General features: G+C 48.3%; 1 long non-coding RNA gene across 1 annotated transcript in view; it reads right to left on the bottom strand.

Annotated features, from left to right (window-relative positions):
- Positions 1 to 11,773: 11,773 nt before the first annotated feature.
- Positions 11,774 to 23,888, bottom strand: part of LOC118973924 (uncharacterized) — a 30,601-nt gene continuing 18,486 nt past the window's right edge. Inside the window, exon 3 of the long non-coding RNA XR_005063460.2 lies at positions 11,774 to 13,682. This is a non-coding gene — a long non-coding RNA (uncharacterized lncRNA). The remainder of the gene's footprint in view (positions 13,683 to 23,888) is intronic.

Here is a 23,888-nt window from a genome sequence, read left to right as displayed (position 1 = left end):
CTCCACAGGAGCATTTCGTTTCCCAGATTGTCCAGCTCCTTTGTTCCCAGCAAGCTGGGCTGGCTGGGCTCTCTTCTCTTGTTCAGTCCTGAATTGTTCAGATAGAGATTTTCTGACTTCAGCACATGTGTTTTTATCGTGCTGCAGCCTTTGTTTTGTTTTTGTTACTCTTTCTTCGCTTTGATAACATCTTCAAAAACATGATATACTAGTTTCTACTAATCTCTGATGTTGCCAAAACATCACTGAAGCTCTGTTAAGTAAATCATGCATCGTGTTAGTTTTCTATGACTACCCACCAAATTGTGATGCATTCAGAGCCCTGAAACAACACTAGTTACTCTCCATTTCTGTGGGTCCGCTGCCCAGGTGTGGCTTAGCTGGGAGTCCCTTTGGGAGGCTGTTGTCAGGTGCCGGCTGGGTCCCATTTAAATCTGGAGGCGCCACTGGGAAGACTGACTCCCGGCCCATCTGGGTGCTGGAGACCGGCTATCGCGGCTGCACAACCAGGCTGCAGCTCCCGGCTGGGTGCTGTCTAGAAGCTGGCCTGGCCTTTCAAGACCACCCGAAGTTCCTTGCTCCATGGTGTCCTCATATGGCCATCCGGGAGGACTCCAGGTCCAGTCGGCTAAGATGGAGGCTCACGGGTAAGCCTGACCATGCAGGGCTGCATGAGAATCACTGTGTTCTCTGAATTAGAAGCAAGTCCCAGCTTCCGCTTTGCCCAAGGGGTGGGGTCACGCAAAGGCATGGCCCCTGGGAGACGGAGATTCAGGGGTTCGCACCAGGATCCATTCACTACGTTCATCAAAAGCCCCATAAACAACACAAAGGATGAAAAATATTTACACCATCTACTCAAATATTTAATACACTTCATGCAGCAATTACTTTTTAAAAATCAGCAGGAACAAGAGAATGACCAGTAAAAGCCATGGATACAGGATAAAAAGGGAGGTGGAGCGTTCAGGGCTCGGGAATGAGGGTGTGCAGCCCAGCTGCCCACCGGCCGTCCCTGCAGGAAGGCAGCCCTGACCGCGCCTGCGCAGCAGGCCGATTGCCGTGCGCAGCCGGGCTGCCCAGAGGAAATGCAATCAGCTCTCACGGAGCAGGTAGCTGGCAGGCGGCCCCAGAAATCAGTCCATGCTCAGAGCTGCTGTGGCCCTCCTGGGGTCACTGACAGGCTTTGGGGCTCTTGAGATCCAAATAAGGTCATTTTTAAGCCTTCTCCTGAATTCCTAGGATTTCCCTGGGAGATTACATACACATGTCATGTCTCTCCCAAGTCTCTGCTGCTTCTGAATCAGCTCAGGTTTGGAATCGGTCCGGGAGCAGTTCGTTCCCACCTGGGGGCTCAGGCGCGCATGCGCTCAGGTACTTCTGTGGCGCAGGAAGGCCCGTTCCGGAATCCCCGTGGCTGCTTTACCAGGGCCAAACCGAAGCACGCTCGCCTGCCTTCTCAGAGGCAAACACTAAATTTATCTCCTTACCTTACGCTAAGACTTTAACTGCCATTTTGACCTCCTCACTCCAATCAACACTGATGCCCCCAGATGTCTTCTATTCCAAGTGACCCCATATAGTGTTTTCCTCCACAAAGGCATTATTGTTATTAAATTAATACAATAACCAGTAGAACTGTAAGAAAGGCTTACCATCACTAGATTCCCAAGAATCAAATTAAAACTATAGTTTCAGCGCCCAGACTGGCAAAGATAACTGAGAATGCTGGTCCTCTCGGTTGGCGGAGGGAGAGAAGTGGACACAGGTCCACGCGTCTGCTGCACGGAGGCCCGGAGTGAGCATGTGAAGGCCCATCTGAAAATATTACTAATGATAGTGAAAATACGTACAACAGTTTCAAGAAAAAAATTTGAGATGGAAGAAAATGTGTGTTTAAAGAAGGTCTTTACAGCAGTGTGTATGAAACAAACAACGTGACGACAGAATCACTCGTCATTAGTAGAACAGCTTAAGAAGTAGTGATAAACCACCTACAAGGATTCTGTGGACATCAAAAATCATAAAACAGGTTGATTTGAGGAAATGCTGCCAATGTACCAAGTGAAAAAAAAAGTGTACAGAAGAGTAAATACAATGGTATCTGATTTTTGAAAGCTGCAATGCATAAAATTGACAAAATATGGAAGAACGTGAACCAAAATGTTAGCAACAATTATTTCTAGGTAATGAGATAATGAGTGATTTAATTTTATTTGTTTTCTTAGTTTTCTATAATGAACTTAAACTGGTTTTACAAGAAGAACAGGCATTTTTCCCTTAAAAACATAAACACATGCTGCACGTGGTGCCCTAATTGTGCAGCAATTTTCCTGACATTAGCACAAATATTGAGATAGTCTGAGTGCTCACAGTATATCCTAATTTTCTTTTATTTTGCTTGAAAGGGTAATAGAACGCATCGGTTTTTAGGGAGGCCAGCAGCTGACTTACAACTGCCTCTCACTTTGAGTTTTGGGTCTAGAATGTTACAGTTCTGCAGTGCCCCTGGGGATGGTACTTGGACAGCAGCCAGGATTTAGGGCTTTGAGGTAGAATTGCTTTACAGGGAATCCATTTGCGTGATCGCCTCAGAGTCTCCAGCTCCCCGGGAAAGGCGGCACCCGGGCAGGAGGGCGGCTCTGCCCTGCTGCCCCACCCAACCTGCAGGGCCCGCAGAGGGGCCTTCACTCCTTGCCCCTCACTGGCCATGTCCCGGACAGCACTGTGTCCAGGGAATGCCTCAGACCACAGATGAGGCTGACAGGGCATTCCTTCACTGGAGGGGTTTTAGAGCCTGGGGGAGAGAGTTAATCGGAGTCCACAGAATGATCTGGGGCAGATGAAAAAGGCCTACATCTGCCAGGAGCTGAGAACGGGGTGTGGGAAGCTCCCCAGAAGCTAAGAATGAGCAGGGTCCTCGGGGACAGACCCTGGAGGGGGCAAGATGCTGTGGAAACCCATCCCTGTCGGGGCCCCTGGCCGGGGAGAAGCACGGCCACGAGGCCAGACGGAGCAGGTGCTGGCCCTCCTCCTCACTGCACCTGCTGACCACGAGGCCGGCCCCAGCCCTGCTCGGCCTGGGGGCACTGGGCGAGCCCTGGCCGGTCCGTGCAGGGGGAGGCTGCCTGGCTCGCTCCTTTCTTTTCTTTTCTTGTCTTGTCTTTTTCGGAAATCACTTCCCTCTGTGCCAAGAAAACCAGAGCTTGCGGTTCTGGAAATAATCATCTCCACTTTCAGGTCTGTGCTTTGTCAGCCCGTTAGGGCGGCTTCCGTGAAAACTATTAGGAACTTTGCATTTGATGAAAGGTTTGAAAGAGTCACTTTAAATGGAAAGTTTTAAACTTGCATAGTATTTAGAGAGGAGTTTTCTCTTGAATTGTGGATGGAATTTGTACAGGTTATGTCTTCAGGTTTCAGAAGCTGTTCTCCATTCTTTTAAAGGGGAACCCTGGCTCTGTCCTGTGGTTCTGTGTCGGCCAGAGGCAGGCAGGCTGTGTCTGCCCCGGGCTCCGTGCTTTAACACGAGGAAGCACCCAGACTGTTGTTCCAACAGCCCCTCCCCAGAACGCCCGGTATCAAAGGTCACTCAGGCCTGGTTCCAGGGCATCTGCCTCAAATGCTCACAAGAAACAAGGGGCTACCTTCTCTCCTTTCTGTCTCCCCAAAACTTGCTCTTGAATGGTATTACATTTTGGAATGATGCAGATCTGTAAAAGCTGAATTTTTATAAAACATTTGGCAAAATGTGGATTTCTTGCAAAATTCCTGGAAAGGTTACTGAGACAAGGCGAGCCATGCCCAACTCTCACCGGTGGCGCTGTTTGTTCATTTCTTCCTTGGGTGTTCTGAGTATTTGGGAGAAACCCAACTGTTCTGTCGCCTGAGAATCCTGCTGAGGGGGTTTATCCTCAGCGAGCACGTGGGATTGGACGTGGAGGAATTTGGGTTTGTGACAGCAGACCCACTTCAGCCGTGTGTCTGCTAGATGTCAGTGACCCTTCCACCCCAGGGGTGCCCCTCAACCTCGGGGTGCCCTTCCATTCAGGGAGGTGCCTTCTGTCCTGGGGGCCCCCTCCATCCCAGGCCCACCGCCCTCCCTGTGTGCCCAACCATCACCCCCGCCTGTGCCCGAGGACGGGCACAAAATCTTGAGGATTTTGAGCATCAACGTCACACGGGTACCTGTCCCCTTTGACAAGAAAAAGGCAGGAAGTTAAGAACAGACTAAAAATCAGAGCTTCCAAGATGTGGCCCCACGCCGGGGATGTGGCCTGGAGAAAGGGCAGGTGGGAACCAGCTATCCATAGGACCAGGCTGCAGGTACCCTGACGGACACACATCCCCCCACGGACATGCCTCCTGCAGACACATGCTCCCCCCCGTGGACACATGCTCCCCACAAAGGACACACATCAGCTCACAGACACGCACCCAACAGACACATGCTCTCCCCCATGGACACATGCTCCCCACAAAGGACACACATCGGCTCACGGACACGCACCCCACAGACACATGCTCTCCCCCATGGACACATGCTCCTCACAAAGGACACACACCCGACATGCACACACATCCCTCCCATGGACATGCACCCCTCACAGACACACGCCCCCCACGGACATGTGCCCCATGCAGATACACGTCCCCCCATGGAATGCCCCCCATGGACACATGCCCCCCCCACGGACACATGCTCCCCACAGACACGTGCCTCCATGGACCCATGCACACCCGTGGGCTTGCACAGTACCTGCACTGATGCCCAAGGCCTCACAGACACAAGATGATGCCAAGGACCCCCGTTTATGACAACTTGGAACAAGGTCGCCAACCCCAGGTGACTTGTGCAACGGGGTCCTGGCTGAAGGGTCTGGAAAAGCACCTCATCGTGGAATGGGAGCTGGCACCCCTCGGCCAGCAGTTTTCGTCAAAATCCTAAACCCAGCGACAAGGAATGTGAGTCGTCCTCATCCCTCAGGGCCCAGGACAGGCTCAGCAGCCAGTGCTCAGCCCTCCAGGGACTCTGGGCCGGGTCCCAGCCTCTGTTGCGCTCAGGCTCCCTCGCAGGGGGGCCCGGAGCCCGTGACCAGACCACACGGGGATTGGCATGCTGAGGAGCCACCGAGTGCCTCGGCCCCTCTTTCTACACTTTGTGATGCGTGTGTTTTCTTTGAAAAACACCAAGGAGGACACAGCTGCATCCTCTTAAGGCGTTTGAGTCCATGGAAATGAGGGGGGCTTTCAGAGCTCAGTTAGGGAACCAGCCAGCTGCAGGCAGATCTAAGGGCACATGAGGCTTCTAACGAAGACCTCCACTGAGTGTGTACACATAAAAATCTGGGTGTTCAGACAGAGGTAGTCTTGGATCTGAGTCAGGTGGGCAGCCCCTGGGGTGCAGCTGGACTCCTGAAGTTCGGTGGGGACCCCTGAGGTGCAGTGGGGACCCCAAAGTGATTTGGACCCTTGAGGTGCAGTGGGGACCCCTGGGTGCATTGGGCCCCGAGGTGCAGCATGGACCCTATAGGTGTGGTGGGGACCACAGCAGGTCACCTCCTCTGTGTCCCTGGAAGGCCCAGGCCCCTGAGTCTGTGGCCCTGGAGTCAGGCTGCGTCGTGCCCAGCAGGGTGGGTAACCCCCAGGGCTGCTGGCTGTGGCAGACCTCCTTCCCTGGTGGTAGGAGGTGGCACCCACCTCAGAGCATCAGGGGAGGAAGGAACGGGATGGGCTTAAGCAACACCTGACAGGCTCGGTCTCACTGCCGAGTGTCAGGGGGCTTCTGATCCCTGATTTCCCCCAGAAAGGGCCAGGCCCCCCACAGCTGCCCCCGCAGGAGTGGGAGGCTGGCCGCTTCCTGACATGCCACGTGGCTCACTGCCAACTGGGGCTCCTCCAGGCCAGCACAGGACCTGGCCATCCCATAGCCTGGGAACACGCTGGACAGGGGAGTGAGTGTGATATTAGCAAGGCGTTGGCGACCACCACGTGCTCACCCATGAAGGGCAGTGTCCCGGAGCACCAGAGGCCCCCCTGTTCTTGTGCCCACAAGCAGATCACATCTCTCCCCTGAGACTTCACAGAATACGCCTGCTCCACTGGTGACCTCCATGAGCTTCTACCACAAGACAGAAGATGCCATGTAACCCTGACACCAGGCCTGCAGTGCACGCCACCAGGGGTCCCCCACGGAGATTCTCAAAGGCGGGAAGGACCTCACTACCTGTGCACCCCCGTTTCTGACCCCGTGTCCACCGGAGAGCAAGTGTACCACAAATGCTCCATGAATCCACACGCATGGATGCAGGAGCTGCCCAGGACCCCACACCTGGGTAAGGTGGCTGCCAGCTTGTGGCCCATGGGTGGGCACCATCTGGCCACCACAGAGGCAGCAAGCATCCCTCTTGGCTGGCTGCTCAGGCCAGGCTCCCGTAGGAGGTTCGTGAACTTTAAAATAAGTGTGATTAATATATGCAAGAAATGATAAAGTCAAAGTATTTTAGAAGAGAATTAGAAACTGTGAAACGATGATTAGAAATTTCAGAATTAAACCAATTCAGTAGCTGGAGCTGAGAACTCAGTAAACTAAACAGAAGGGACCATAGTGAAGAGTCAGGTAAAGGGCACACCCAGCACAGAGCCGCTCGGGGCCACGGGGAGACAGGGATGGCAGCAGTCGGCTGCACTTGTGGCGGGTTGTGGAAGGACAGGAGCAGAAAGGGGCAGAGTGACCACTGAAAAGATGATATTTGAACCTTTTCTGGAACCGATGAAAGACAGTAAGGCACAGATTCCAGAATCATGTAAAACCACATCAGAGTCTATGCAAAGGACTGTCCCCTGGGCACGTCAAGGTAATATTACAAAAAATGAAGGTAAGGAAGTGTGGGTAAAATTGTAATATTTCCAGAATTCTCACCTGGCTTTGGTGCATCTGCATATCAACAGGTGTTCCCCAGGGGCAGAGAGTTCCCGTCCCCGTACCAGTGGGTAGTTACCCGGGTGATGGGGGCTTGTCTGAGCCCGAGAGGCTGGGGGGAAGGGCTTCTTGCTTCTGACTGAGCCGGAAAGGGAAACGGCCTGACCGCAGTTTGTAAGCAATAAACGAGTTTTAAACTTTATTTCTCCTTTTGACTGATTTTGGTTTAGGAGGTATTTTGCCCCAGAATTTCCTCTCCCTGAAGTTACAGGAAGACAAGCAAAAAATCTGAAACACAGTCTGAGAAAGAAAAGACATTCCATTTTACAAAAGCGGAAAGCACGACAGTTTCTTAATGGGGTGGCGGAAGCCAGAGGCTGGGCGAGGACATCTTCAGTGACAGCCAACGCTGCGGACAGCTTTCGGGGACAGAGGAGAAGATGAGGCACTTACTGAACATTCATAAATGTATTCAGACTTATTTTCAAGACCTCCATTCTGTGGGAATTGAAAGGAAACATGAAGAGTTTGAAAAACTCATCAGTTGCTGAGAGACACTGAATTTGGGTAAAAGGTGTTACTTCAGGCACAAGGCTGGGCAGGAGGAGGAGAGACAATGGGATGCCTGCCAACTGGCACCGCTACGGAGGAGAGCCGCAGCGGTGAGCACGAGCAGTGGGGTCAGGGACGGCGGGCGCGGCAGTAGGTGAGGCTGACCCTGCGACAGACCGCAAACCCTCCCACACACCCACAGGCGCCCCTGAAGTGGGCGTGGGGCACAGGAGGGGGGAGCAGGAAGGGCAGGCGGGCAGCTGTGCGAACCGTGCCGTGTAAATACCACAGAACGACACGACAGAGCTCGGGTCAGAACATTGTACGTGCAAATGTGCTCATTGCGCTTACAAGATGTTTAGATTAACTAACAGCCAAATCCAACACTATTTTGTATATGAGAAACATACCAAAATGTGAGATTCCAGAGGTAAGAGCTGAAAAGGCAGGTCACCGCACGGCGGCAGATGTGAGTGGGTGCAAGTGCGCCTCACTCCTCTGGTCTCTGGCGAGGCAGAAGTCTGGATAAGAGCTAGGAGACAAGGACGGGCGCTCTGTAATTCTATAGAATCCAGCTCTTAATCATTATGCCAGGTATTTACAAAGTCATCTGTACATCTATCATATGTCAGAGACCACAGGAGATGCGAGGGACACAGCAGCACAGACAGCAGCCGGCTCTCTCTCCATCCCCGACAGGCCAGGATCTGCGGGTGGCCTGTGGCGGTACCGCTGCCATGGCAGGGATGCCCCAGAGATACCCGGGACCAGCACCCAGAGAACTCTGACCCCTAACAGTGGGGCCACACCTGTGTGTCCAGTGCATGTGGAGCACCCATTACGATGCGACCACAGAAGAAACCTAAAATATTCAAAAGATAGAATCTGAAAAAAATTCAAAGAAAACAAATATCTAATTAAAAAGTTCAGATAATGGACAATGAGGAATTAATAAAGGTTAAAGAAGAAATGAATGAATTAGAACACAGAGAGTAGAACAAATACATCACAAATTTGTCTTTTTAAAAAGTTAACAAAGTAGGCAAATTTACAAGCTGATGTAATCAAGGAAAATAGGATAAAAAATAAATTACATTAGAAATGAGAAGGGGAAAATAACCATAAATCAGAAGAAATTTTTAAAATACCAAGATAACATGGTATGCAACTTTATACATATAAAATGTAAAGACTAAAAGAAACTTTTAAAAATTCATTTTATCAAGTTTTACAAAATTGACCAGAGTCAGAAAGTTTAAAGCAATGGCCTTAGAAGAAACAAAGCTGATGAAGGGCTCCCTGTAGAGCGCTGGGCGCCCAGCGAGTTTCGCAGGGGAATTCTATTACGGTTCATAAATTTGACGATCCCAGTGCTACCTTAATCTGGAGCACAGGGAAGAAGGGAAACCTCCACATCACCTTTATTGGGAGCAACGCATTGATTCCTGGGACAAAGAATGGAACCGCTCGGCATCCTTTTTACAAACCACTTCCATTTAGTTACGATGACACAAAAACAGCCAATGAAATATTTACCAAGGAATCTAACAATACATCAAAAATACTTCTTTCACATGACAGCATTGAATAGATTGGTCCTTGAATCGCAGTCCACAGGTCCCAGGGTTCCTGAGACTCCTTGCGGCCAGAACTATTTTCAAAATAATACTTAGGCACTGCTCTCCACTGGGTGGGTACTTGCACTCACAGCAAAGCAAAAACAAGCAAAAGCCAACCAGCCACAGAAAACTGGTCGGTGAAACCGCCAGCAGCTCAGTGCAGAGGTGGTGGCCCAGGACGCGTGGGTCGGTGTCCGTCCTTCTGCACAAGCCGTGGCCGCCAGGGGCTGGGCATCTCCAGAGTCACAGCGCGGTGCAGACCCTGAGTGTGATTTTACACACGGGAAGCATCGTAAATGCCAGGAGGTGTCCAGCGAGGAGAGTTGGACGGATGGGGGAGGACAGACAGAGCGAGTTCTCCCAGGGCCAGGACGACGACGGACAGAAGCAGGCAGTGACCACCGGCGCTTCTAAGTACTTGCTAAGTTGTCCGCAGCATTCTTGCCTTTCCTGAACTTTTTTCATTTTAGTTTTGATGTTGTCAAGTCAGCACCATTTAACACCATGTTGTGTCACTATAATAAACGCCTGAACAGAGGGGTGCCTGCGCTACATGACTGACTTGACACAGATTAAAGATATTCTTATGTGACATGAAGGTTTGATTTTAAATGTTTCGTGTTTTCCATTTCCCTCTACTTCTGGGGTCGCAGTTTCACACCAGGAGCGTTCTGCTTTCGCTCCGTTCTGGTGGCATCCTGTCATAATGCTGAAGGTCCAGCAACATGCTGGTCCCTTTGGGGGAGGGGCGTCCACTCCGCCAAATGGTGCGTTTTTATCAGGGGACGAAAGAGCAGCCGAGACCATAACGAACAGGACGCTGTCCAATGCAGAAGCGGCTGTGCCTTCAGCAAACTCTCTTCTGACCTGTGAATTTAAGGAAATTAAGGATGAAAACATGAAAAGTTTCCATACTTGGGGGGACACAGAACCTGAGGTGCTTCTTTCTGCCTCTTGCCGTGAAGCCGTGGGCAGACATGGTGGGAGAGGGAGAGACCACAGTCCGCGAGCTGACAAACGGAGATGCTCCGAGCTGGACGACATTTCCCCAAAGTGCCCAGGAGTTAGCGTTAGGGAGTCTGAACAAGGGAGTGATGGGCCCACTAATGACGTTTCAGCCGGGTTGACATTCAGAGAAATTACTAACTGTGACAGCAGCAAGGATATAAATGGTTCAGGAAAAATAGCAGCAAAATATAATTACCCAACTGTGAAATTACAAAGAACCTGGTTTTAAAGAAAGGAAATACAAACTCATTTTTAAATAAATAGCTCTATTCAGCTCAAAAATGAATTGCCAATTTATCTTAAAAAGCTTGATCACCATCAAAGACTTAAGCATTCATATTTAAAGGGGAAAATAAACAACGTTAGCTCGATTTGTTTTCCATCATGACTGAGAACAATGACAACCGGAGGTGACTATCACTTCTGAGAGTCAGTGATTCTGGCGCCTGGCTGCCCGCCTGCACAGATGTCTGGGCTTGAGCATTCAGAGGGCTCCCGCTGCTGCCGTGGGGGCCTCTGACGGAGCACCAGGCTGCCTCCTGTTGACTCCCCGAGGCACAGCAGGCTGCCTCCAGGAGTCCCCCACCTGGGCAGTAAAGTTCTGCTGGGATGGCACGTGGGGCCAGTTTGCCCATATTTGCCCTGTGGTCCATGTAATGATTAGGAGGGTCCTATTTTACTCTCAGCATTTCCTAATTCGGGTGGTACATTGTCTTATCATCCTAAATCCAGCAGTTAAGGTTGAGTGTGTGGGCCCCAAGCCATTCCTGGCACCTCTGTCTACGCGGTGTGTAAGCCCTGTATCTCACATACTCTGTGCGTGTCCACCTCTGCAAAGAGGGCTTGACAGTGGCCACCTGCAGGAGCTGTGAGATTGACCCTGAAACACAACAGGTGCACTGGGGCCCCATTCCTCCCCCCCGGCACCTCCGTACCTTGTGGAACCTGCCCTCTCTGTCCATGGACACGGCCCCCACTGCCCACACCTGCTGCAGGGTCTATAATATGCCCTCCATCCCCTTTGCCCTGGAAATGACGCGGGCCCTGTGCAGACTCGCCAAAGTCTGCCCAAGTGATGCACGTGTGTCCAGACAGAACCCTTCCCTTTCCCCAGGGACCTTAGTTTGGTTACAATGTGGAGATGCTAACAGAGGAAGAGGCTTTCACTGGGAGAGAACTGGCCAGAGCAGAGAATAAAGTCCCAGATCTCTGCTTCATTCCTTTCCCGCAAAGAAAGCGAGCTGTCAATGATTCCGTCACTGATGACAGATGAACCCGTAGGGCTGTTTCTCCCAAGTTAGCAGAGCAACACCTCCTGCAGGATGACACAGCCTCCTGGATGCTGGCGGCAAGTGTGTGGGCACCATGCAGTGCTAGCAGCGTTCTCACTCCCCAGGGATGGGGCCTGAGGGTCTTAACAGCTAAGGAAAGAAGAGACAGAGAAAGACTGTATCTAGGGACAAGCAGGGACAAGCGCTACATGGCCCGCGCACGCGCTGGGCAAGAGAGCCCATGGGGGTGCCGGCTGCGGGCAGCGGGGAGGCCCTGTTCGGGCAGAGGCAGCATCTCGCCACGTGGCCAGGGCTTCCTCCTAGGGGACAGGATCCCACCCCAGGAGACAGTCTCCCGGGAATCCTCGGCTCCTGAGCCACACACACACGCAGACACATTCTGGTGTCCTCAGGTGGCCACTGCCTGCCGCTCATGCTTCCATTAAAACGATTGTGTTGTATTTAAATCATCATAAACTTCCTGTAAAATCCCCATTGTGTATCCTAAGGCACAATATAAACACCACTGTATATTTACAACATTTTCTCAAATCCTTCCATGTGCAAAAATGAAGATTTCTATGGCATGAACCAACCAGAAGCAGGGATCAGGGTTATTTGTACCTGAAGAAATGTAAATTTTTAAAACTTGGAAGTCTTTATTTGCTATCAAAGATAAGCAAGATTGCAAAGGCCAGCCTATCATTTCAAAGTAGAGTATCAGATGCAAAAGTCAGTTTGCTTGGCCTCTGTGTGAATCTCACAAGTCATCAGCCCTACTTAGGTGCTAATCTTTTCAATAAATGGCTACCAGAACAGTTACATGATTCTGCAGGGTCATAAGGAAGGTTGCTTCCAGTTCAGTCTATTTTCATCCACGTCACATACGGCACACGGAGATGCGGTGGCCCTGATGAGTTGCTCAGTCTTCCCGTCAGTTCAGGGTGATGTCCTAGCTTCACTGAAGAAGGGGTGCCGGGTCTGCGACTGGTCAGCTCACCGACCCCTCAGCTGACCCCTCAGCCATCCCTTGCCCCCTGCAGGCCAGGCATGAGCTCTCGGAGTTTGGAGGCCTGTGTATATCAGAGACCGAAGTGGAGGCAGGACCCGTGTCCCCCTGGACCGGCCCCTCTGAACTCTGCCCTTACAGACCCAGGAGCCGCATGTGCGGCCAGGGGAAAGGCCTTTTCTCGCCCTGACTCTCACTGGTGCTTATTTTCAATCTTTCAGACAAAAACAAACTAGAAGTAAGTAGGAGGGGAAATGCACTGTGATTCCTTAATGTTACCTAAGGAGACAGATCTTGGTATCTGATTCATTTATGCAGAAATGAATCAATGCCTCCACAAAGGTCAAATGACATCGACTCAATAGAGACATGGTTACACTCCCAGCAAGAGTATTGCTGGCAAAATAGTGCACTTTCTGATTTGTGCTAAGTCATAATTTGAAGGCAAAGATCTCATCTGGTCTAGTTCTAATACCAATTGTTCAGACACTGGAAGAACATCTCTTTAGACATGAAACACACGTATGTTTTTAAAAGCCATGGATGCAGCAAAGGTTGCTGCTGAACAGCTTCTACGTGCCTTCTGTATACAGGTCCCCCCGCTAGGTGTTATGTGATCTTGTCCCCACCACATGGGGCAGGCGTCCTGGGCCTTCACCTGCCAGGACACAGGTTACTGCAGGCCAGCCACACACCTCCCGTGTCTAGGAAACAACCTTCTGGGGAAGCGTCTCCCTTGACGAGGAAAGGGAAGATGGCCCAGCACCCTGAGAACCTGGTGTACTGGGTGTATGGCACTTGGCAGGCGTGCGGGCGAGGCACCTTAGCCAGCAGGAAGGAGTGTCCCGCCCGGTGGGCGCCGTGTCCTCACCTGTAGAGTGTTGTGGGTGTGAAGCTGGTAAAACAGAGGAGGACAGTGGTATCGCTGAGGCTGCAAGGGACTCCTTGCGGTCCCTTCAGCCAGGTGCCTGCCTCTCCCTGCAGACCCCGGAGGTCTAATGAGCATCTTGGAGCCGGACGCAGCAGGACTCTTAACTGGCCAACTGAGGCTAAATCCCACCTTATTTCCCATTTCCACGAAGGGGCCATGTTATCAGACCAGCCTGTGCCTATTTCCCCCCTGCAGGACATCAGGTGGGGACAGCTGCCTCTGCCCAGTGAAGGGAATGAGGCGCAGGTCCCGGGGGTCCAGTCCTCATGGCCTGTGGGCCAGCGTCCGAGCCCCAGGTCAGCATTACCGGCGATGACGCTTGCATGGCAATCCACATCGCAGAGTTACATGTGTTTATGGTCTTCCGATTGGCCTAGGGAGGAAAAAGATGAATTCGAGCATTTAGGCAACAAATTCCACCATTAATCTTCAATAATCAGTTTTATTTGTTTATTTTTTCATTTGGTGCCTTTACATATTATCATCACGAATCCTAAATGGCACAGGAAATAGAATTGCATTTGTACAAAAGTCCAGAGAACAGTGGAAATTAAGTTTTCCTGGCGCTCTACAGTATTAATTGAATTTAGTTATTTACTAGCTAAATGCTGAAGGTCTCTTCGTGATTAGAAAGACCGATCAGGTTGTCAGAGGCCCCTGGTAACTGTGCAGTGATAATGGAATTATACCTGAAATCCCAAAAGTAATGCCGTCTGGAAGCAGGGGAGAAGCTGCCTGCTGGCCCTTCGCTCATCCTGGAAGGTCAGAAGTGGCAGGTAGGCCGGAAGTCAACCAGGGTGGGCGATACCCTGCCTCAGTCCCCCGTCCCCCGTGGCCACCCGAACCTCCTCGAAGGGCCAGTTCCCTGCAGCATGCCCCTGGTGGCTGCAGGCGCCACGCCCTCAGCATGTCCAGGAGAGAGTTCTCGAGTCCCGTCTCCCAAACTTTCCTTCCAGAGATTCCCTTGTTTCGTGTTATGGCACTGCCACGTGCCGAATTCCTCAAACTAAAAGAGCAAACTATCGCCCCTTGTCCTCGCACCCACACGGTGCTCCCTGGGGTCCTGCAGCCCCTCTGGGGTGGGTCTCGGGAACACCTGCTGCTGCCTTCCAGGTAACTCGTCCCCAGGACTCACCTGAAATGGCCCGGCGCCCTCACTGCCTCCTAGCCGGCTACCCGCTCTGGTGCTGCTCCTCCCCAGAACCTCAGGGAATCACTCGAAAACATGACTTAGACCTCGGTGCCCCCTGGCTTGAGATGCCGTGCGTGTTCTCCATCACACATGGGAGGAGATGGGGGTGACCTGGCCTGACCCTCCCCCACATGCACCCCAGCCACCCCTCCCACCCGCCTCAAGAGCCCCACTGGCTCCCCAGCTCCTGGTGTGTGGGCTCTGCCCCCTGAGCTTTTCTGTTCCCCACTCCTCTGTGCAGGGTGCTCCGTCCCACAGAATCGGCCCTGCAGTTCTCAGCTGGGGGTCCCAGTGTCCAGAGGGAACCTCCGGACCTTGCCACCTGACTCAGGGTTGCCCACTTCCCTGGCCGCGTCGCGTCACAGTCTGCAGCGACTTCCACACGTGCCTCACTGCCAGTCCACATGACAATGGAAGATTGATTTAAGAGAAAGACAGTGAATGTCTTCTTACTTCTGAAGTCTCAGGGCATAAAGTGGGCATTCACAAGAGCATGTTTAATAGAAAATTACCCAAGAAGAGGGCATATGTGAAGAGAGGAAAAGGAGCAGACTTGGGGTGGGAGCTGACCTGGTGTCTACCCCACAGAGCAGGGGGAAAGGCGCTGTTCCCACCCGACACGCCACCCACCCGATGCGCCGCCCACCCGACACGCCACCCACCCGACACGCCGCCCCACTGGACACAGTAGGTGTATCTCTTCTCATCACTCACCACGTTTCTGTCCATACTGTCCAAGCCCCCACCCCTCACCAAGAAGTGGGGACCACGAAGTGGGGGTTCTCCTGCTTTGGGAGAACACCTGCTGATTCTTAGAGGATACTCAGTAGTTGTCAAACAGTAACTTCTAGTCTCTTCTTTCTGCTTCCTTTTCTTCCAATGGAAACAGGGCCGTGCTCATTTAAAGGTTATTTCATTCCAATTGAGTACTTTGGCTAGAGTTAAAATAAACATAGCCAGCAGCCCACATTCTGTTAAGAGACTTGGCTTGATCTTGTGATGTGGCCTGACCTGGGGGGACTGGGGGGTGAGGCCACAACACTCAAGTGTGAGTCACAAGCAATGAGCGTTGGTATGAGAAAAGAAACGTACATGACTATATATGGTATTACATATTTCCTTTCTGATTCTTAGAAGTAATTTCTATGTATTTCCTTTTGGGTATTTTATATTTAATATTACATATACATTTATAATATGTAAAAATAACTATATATACCACATATATTATATATATCATATAATTTCCACATATGTATCTTATATTCCTCGTTAATACTTGCCAGGGCCAAGAACTAATGTGTGTGTGTGTGTGTGTGTGTGTGTGCAAGTGTGCTAAAAACGTATAAATTGTCTTCATATTCAGTCCACATAAGGCTGACCAATGAGTAAATCTATCAAGTCATGTGAATTACTACTGTGTGTGTACAGCTTCCTGGGAAGAGAAGACGATGGGCCTGCCCAGGAGAGCTCTCAGGAATGACATCCCTGGGAATACTGGAACAAGGAAGGTCCTTTGTAAGGTCTCCCCTGAGGCCAGGGCTCAGCCCATGCCCCTGCCATCTCAGCCCTGTGGGTGCAGGGTGTGTCGCCTGGGCAAGGCAGCTTCCTTCAGCTGGAGGGGCCTCAGCTAAGTGTAAGCGTCCAGAACCCTTTGGGGTTGCAGTAATTAGCACCCCCATGTGTGCTGGGCAGCTCACGGCAGTGTTTGCTTCCCCCACCACTTCACCACACTTCCGTGCGTGTGTTTCTGAGTGTATGTATGTGCTTGCATGAACTATTTTAAAAATCAATCCGTTTTGAGTTTGATTATTCCACAGAAAAATACAGTTGTTTTATAGAAATAGTTATGGTGCAATTAGCTTAGACATTCTTCAATATGAAATTAATGGACATGGAGTGCTGCATAAAGCTTAGCACACATGGTGCGCGTTTCTACATGGGTACCCGAGGCCGAGACGCCTTCTGGAGCTGATTGCATGTTGGCTCAAACCACCTGCTCAGATACAGTGCTTAATGCGATCGCCAATGAAATTTTAAATGAAGAGCTTATATGTAAGTGTAGGGAAATTATTACTGCAGACTTTGTTTCCCTGGACCTCTTTTTGTTTGTGTGATTTGGAACAAAGGGCTTGAAAAGGACTCTAATAAAACACTAAAAGAGTAGAGTTTCAAGTCAAAATTCTCATTTTGTAGATAATAAAACTGAGGCTCACATGGAAAAATGGTCTCCAAGGAGAGTCACACAGTACATTTCGGATCAGGCAAGATGTGCCACCCACCAACAAAACACCACTGAAACCGCCCCCGAAGGCCGCACGATTGTGAGGGACAGCTCGAGGAGGCGCGTGTGGAGACGTTCTGTGACCCCTACACTGCCCCTCACGGGTGGAGCCCATGACCCACCGGGCCGCTCAGCCAGGGACAGCAGGTGTCGCCCTCCTCAGAAGCTACCCTCTTCCTGATTTTCCAGGAGAAAGAGTGATTTTCTTTGGCCATCAACCCAAAACAAGGGGGAAAGAACAGTCCTGGCAGGTGGTTGTCTGTGCTCTGTTATTTCCAACACAGTCTCGGCCATGAGAGACCTGGCATCACCTGATGCTGATGGTCTAGGCTACTTGTTTCCTGAAATGCAATTTAAGAGAAAAGGGTAGGACCAGCAATAATGAGGATCAAGATCCAAAACAGAATTACAGAAGGCTAGAGCAGAACTGTAAAAGGGTCAGATAATTCTTGTTTTCATCACCTGCTTTATTACTTTTTATATTTTTTATTAATTATGACTTTACCATGGAGCATTGAAGATAAATAAATAAAAGCATTCATAAACCTCCAGCTATAAAATAAGTAAGTCATGGGGATGAAAAGTATAAAGCATAAGAAATATAGTTAATAGGGAGGAGCCAAGATGGCGGCGTAAGGCAGCGGAAATCTCCTCCCAAAACCATATTTATTTTTGAAAATAGAACAAATACAACTATTCCTAAAAGAGAGACCAATGGATACAGTACAACAGCCAGGCTACATCTACATCTGCAAGAACTCAGCGCCTCACAAAGGGGCTAAGATACAAGCCGCGGCCCGGCGGAACCCGAGCGCCCCTCCCCCCAGCTCCCCAGCAGGAGGAGAGGAGTCGGAGCGGGAGAGAGTGGATGCCCAGGACTGCTGAACAACCAGCTCTAGTCATCCGTACTGGGAGAGCAGACACACAGTGCACAGTGTACTGGGTATTAGAGAAACAGAAAAGCAAAATCTGAGAGCGGGTCCCTGCAACCGGCTCCCCTGGGACAAAAGAAAAGCGAGTGCTTTTCAAAAGTCTTAAAGGGACAGGGGCCTAACAGCTGATGGAAGTGTCCCAGCACACTCCTCCCAGCAGGCTGGGAATCCTGAGGAACGTCGGGCTCCCCAGTCCCCTGGGTGGCAACGTGGTCCTGAAGCCCCTCACGGTGATAAGCAGCCTGCTGGTTGTTCCCCCAGCCAGCATGGCCCCCGACACAGTGGCCCAGTAGCTGGAGAGCGGCCACGCCCCCAGCAGCTGCCCAAAATCCCCTCCCAGCGCACAGCCACCTGGACCAGACCCAAGGCTGCCGCCGGTGCGCAGCTGCCAGGCACAGGCAGAAGAACCAGGGCAAGGCATGAAGGGGCACCGCTCTCGCAGGAGACCACACCCGGCACGCCTGCCACTCCCTGCAGGGCTCTGGGCTACCCTGACGGTGACCCCACCCACAGCAGCTTCGGGGACTAACCCGGAGGCTGCCCCAGGAGTGTGGGTAACCGACACAGGCAGCAGAGAAGGGCAAGGGGACCAGCAAGGAGGAAAGGACTTTGGTCTCCCAGCTGTCACACGTGCTACCTGCCTACAGCCACCTCTGTCACCATGAAAAGGCAGAAGAATTTGGTCCAGTCCAAAATTACCCAAACCACCCGCAAGAGAGGGCCTGGAGAGATAGATTTAACCAATCTCACCAAAAAATGATTCAAAATGAAGGTCATAACCATGCTGATGGACCTGCAGAGAAATACGCAAGAGCTAAAGGAGCAAGTACGGAGGGAGATGACAGAAATGAAACAATCTCTGGAAGGACTTCAGAGCAGACTGGACGAGGTGCAAGAGGCCGTGAGTGGAACAGAAACCAGAGAACAGGAACGCAGAGAAGCTGACGCAGAGAGAGATAAAAGGATCTCCAGAAATGAAACAATATTAAGAGAACTGTGTGACCAATCCAAACAGAACAATATTGGCATTATAGGGGTACCAGAAGAAGAAGAGAAAGAAAAAGGGATAGAAACTGTCTTTGAATAAATAATTGCTGAAAACTTCCCCAACTGGGGGAGGAAATAGTCTCTCAGACCATGGAAGCCCACCGAACTCCCAACACAAGGGACCCAAGGAGGACAACACCAAGACATATAATAATTAAAATGGCAAAGATCAAAGACAAGGACAGAATACTAAAGGCATCCAGAGAGAGAAAAAAGGTCACCTACAAAGGAAAACCCATCAGGCTCTCATCAGACTTCCCAACAGAAACCTTACAGGCCAGAAGAGAATGGCATGACATACTTAATGCAATGAAACAGAAGGGCCTTGAACCAAGAATACTGTATCCAGCACGATTATCATCTAAATATGAAGGAGGAATTAAACAATTCCCAGACAAGCAAAAGTTGAGGGAATTTGCCTCCCACAAACCACCTCTACAGGGTATTTTAGAGGGACTGCTCTAGATGGGAGCACTCCTAAGGCTAAATAGATGTCGCCAGAGAAAATAAAATCACAGCAAAGAAAGCAGACCAACCAAATACTAACTAAAGCCAAAAAATAAAATCAACTATTCACAAAAGCAGTCAAAGGAAACACAAAAGAGAACAGAATAAAACACTTAACATATAAAGAATGGAGGAGGAGGAATAAGAAGGGAGAGAAATAAAGAATCATTAGACTGTGTTTATAATAGCTTAATAAGTGAGTTAAGTTAGATGGTTAGATAGTAAAGAAGCTGCCCTTGAACCTTTAGTAACCACGAATCTAAAGCCTGCAATGGCAGTAAGTACATATCTTTCAATAATCACCCTAAATGTAAATGGACTGAATGCACCAATCAAAAGACACAGAGTAATAGAATAGATAAAAAAGGAAGGCCCATCTATATGTGCTTTCAAGAGACTCACTTCAAACCTGAAAACATACACAGACTAAAAGGGATGGAAAAAGATATTTCATGCAAACAACAGGGAGAAAAAAGCAGGTGTTGCAGTACTTGAATCAAACAAAACAGACTTCAAAACAAAGAAGGGAACAAGAGATAAAGAAGGACATTACATAATGATAAAGGGGTCAGTCCAACAAGAGGATATAACCATTATAAATATATCTGCACCCAACACAGGAGCACCTACATATGTGAAACAAATACTAACAGAACTAAAGGGGGAAATAGAATGCAATGCATTCATTTTAGGAGACTTAATCACACTACTCACTCCAAAGGACAGATCCACTGGGCAGAAAATAAGTAAGGACACAGAGGCACTGAACAACACACTAGAACAGATGGACCTAACAGACATCTACAGAACTCTACATCCAAAAGCAACAGGATACACATTCTTCTCAAGAGCACATGGAACAATTTCTAGAATAGACCACATACAAGGCCACAAAAAGAGCCTCAGTAAATTCAAAAAGATTGAAATTCTACCAACCAACTTTTCAGCCCACAAAGGCATAAAACTAGGAATAAATTGTACAAAGAAAACAAAAAGGCTCACAAACACATGGAGGCTTAACAACATGCTCCTAAGTAATCAATGGATCAATGACCAAATTAAAACAGAGATCAAGCAATATATGGAGACAAATGACAACAACAGCATAAAGCCCCAACTTCTGTGGGATGCAGCGAAGGCAGTTCTAAGAGGAAAGTTTATAGCAATCCAGCCCTACTTAAAGAAGGAAGAACAATCCTACATGAATAGTCTAAAGTCACAATTATTGAAACTGGAAAAAGAAGAACAAATGAGGCCCAAAGTCAGCAGAAGGAGGGACATAATAAAGATCAGAGAATAAATAAATAAAATTGAGAAGAATGAAACAATATAAAAAATCAATGAAACCAAGAGCTGGCTATTTGAAAAAATAAAAAAATAGGTAAGCCCCTAGCCAGACTTATTAAGAGAAAAAGAGAATCTACACACATCAACAGAATCATAAATGAGAAAGGAAAAATCATGAAAGACCCCACATAAATACAAAAAATTATTAGAGAATACTATGAGAATCTATATGCTAACAAGCTGGAAAACCTAGAAGAAATGGACAGCATCCTATAAAAATACAACCTTCCAAGACTGACCAAGGAAGAAACAGAAAATCTAAACAGACCAATTACCAGCAATGAAACTGAAGTGGTAATCAAAAAACTACCCAAGAACAAAACCCCCAGTCCAGATGGACTCACTGCTGAATTTTATCAGACATACAGAGAACACATAATATCCATTCTCCTTAAAGTTTTCCAAAAAATAGAAAAGGAGGGAATACTTTCAAACTCATTCTATGAAGCCAGCATCACTCTAATACCAAAACCAGACAAAGAACCTACCAAAAAAGAAAATTACAGACCAATATCCCTGATGAACATAGATGCAAAAATACTCAACAAAATATTAGCAAACTGAATTCAAAAATACATCAAGAGGATCTTACACCATGATCCTCTGGGATTCATCTCAGGGATGTAAGGATGGTACAACATTTGAAAACCTATTAACATCATCCACCACATAAACAAAAAGGACAAAAACCATATGATCATCTCCAAAGACGCTGAAAAAGCATTCGACAAAATTCAACATCTATTCATGATAAAAACTCTCAACAAAATGGGTATAGAGGGCAAGTACCTCAACATAATAAAGGCCATATATGATAAACCCACAGCCAACATCATACTTAACAGCAAGAAGCTGAAAGCTTTTCCTCTGAGATCAGGAACAAGACAGGGATGCCCACTCTACCCACTGTTATTTAACATAGTACTAGAGGGATGACATGAAATTATACATAAAAATCCCTAAGAACTCCATTCCAAAACTACTAGAACTAATATCTGAATTCAGCAAAGTTGCAGGATACAAAATTAATACATAGAATTCTGTTGCTTTCCTATACACTAATGATGAACTAATAGAAAGAGAAATCAGGAATACAATTCCATTCACAATTGCATCACAAAGAATAAAATACCTAGGAATAAACCTAACCAAGGAAGTGAAAGACCTATACCCTGAAAACTACAAGACACTCTTAAGAGAAATTAAAGAGGACACTAACAAATGGAAACTCATCCCATGCTCTTGGGTAGGAAGAATTAATACTGTCAAAATGGCCATCCTGCCTAAAGCAATCTACAGATTCAATGCAATGCCTATCAAAATACCAACAGTATTCTTCAACGAACTGGAACAAATAGTTTTAAAATTCATATGGAACCACAAAACACTCCAAACAGCCAAAGCAATCCTGAGAAGGAAGAATAAAGCAGGGGGGATTATGCTTCCCAACTTCAAGCTCTACTACAAAGCCACAGTAATCAAGACAATTTGGTACTGGCACAAGAACAGACCCACAGACCAGTGGAACAGAATAGAGACTCCAGATATTAACACAAACATATATGGTTAATTAATATATGATAAAGGAGCCATGGACATACAATGGGGAAATGACAGTCTCTTCAACAGATGGTGCTGGCAAAACTGGACAGCTACATGCAAGAGAAAGAAACTGGATCACTGTCTAACCCCATACAGAAAAGTGAATTCGAAATGGATCAAAGACCTGAATGTAAGCCATAAAACCATAAAACTCTTAGAAAAAAACATAGGCAAAAACTCTCTTGGACATAAACATGGGTGACTTCCTCATGAACATATCACCCCGGGCAAGGAAAACAAAAGCAAAATTGAACAAGTGGGACTACATCAAACTGTAAAGCTTCTGTACAGCAAAGGACACCACCAATAGAATAAAAAGGCATCCTACAGTATGGGAGAATATATTCATAAATGACAGATCCGATAAAGGGTTGACATCCAAAATATATAAAGAGCTCACACACCTCAACAAACAAAAAGCAAATAATCCAATTAAAAAATGGGCAGAGGAGCTGAATAGACAGTTCTCTAAAGAAGAAATTCAGATGGCCAACAGACACATGAAAAGATGCTCCACATTGCTTGTCATCAGAGAAATGCAAATTAAAACCACAATGAGATATCACCTCACACCAGTAAGGATCGCCACCATCCAAAAGACAAACAACAACAAATGTTGGCGAGGATGTGCAGAAAGGGGAACCCTCCTACACTGCTGGTGGGAGTGTAAATTAGTTCAACCATTGTGGAAACCAGTATGGAGATTCCTCAAAAAACTCAAAATAGAAATACCGTTTGACCTAGGAATTCCACTCCTAGGAATTTACCCTAAGAATGCAGCAGCCCAGTTTGAAAAAGCCATATGCACCCCTATGTTTATTGCAGCACTATTTACAAAAATAGCCAAGAAATGGAAGCAACCTAAGTGTCCATCAGTAGATGAATGAATAAAGAAGAGGTGGTACATATACACAATGGAATATTATTCAGCCATAAGAAGAAAACAAATCCTACCATTTGCAATAACATGGATGGAGCTAGAGGGTATTATGCTCAGTGAAATAAGGCAGGAGGAGAAAGACAAATACCAAATGAAGTCACTCATCTGTGGAGCATAAGAACAAAGGAAAACTGAAGGAACAAAACAGCAGCAGACTCACAGAACCCAAGAATGGACTAACAGTTACCAAAGGGAAAGGGACTGGGGAGGATGGGTGGGAAGGGAAGGATAAGGGGGGGAAGAAAGGGGGCATTAGGATTAGCATGTATAATGTGGGGGGTAAGGTATGGGAAGGCTGTGCAACACGGAGAGGACAGGTACTGATTCTACAGCATCTTACTACGCTGATGCACAGTGACTGCAATGGGGTATGTGGGGGGGGAACTTGTTGATGGGGGGAGTCTAGTAAACATAATGTTCCTCATGTAATTGTAGATTAATGATATACCAAAAAAATATATATAGTCAATAATATTGTAACATCTTTGTATGGGGAGAGCTGGTCAACTACTCTGAACGGTGGTGAACGTTTCCTAATGTACATAATAATGTTGTACACCTGAAACCAGTATAATATTGTATGTCAACTATACTTCAATTTTTAGAAAGCCTTTTACAAGCCTTCATTCACAGGGCTCAGTGCAACCAAACTCACGAGCCGAGCCTGTTTTCACATGTGCGTTTGCAGAGTGACCTGACTGTTCTATTGAAAGGCTTCCAAAGGGTTC

This window comes from Manis javanica, chromosome 1 (assembly GCF_040802235.1).
Source record: "Manis javanica isolate MJ-LG chromosome 1, MJ_LKY, whole genome shotgun sequence".
NCBI lineage: Eukaryota > Metazoa > Chordata > Mammalia > Pholidota > Manidae > Manis > Manis javanica.
Note: the sequence above shows the minus strand (reverse complement) of the source record. Positions and strands in the feature narration are given on the sequence as shown.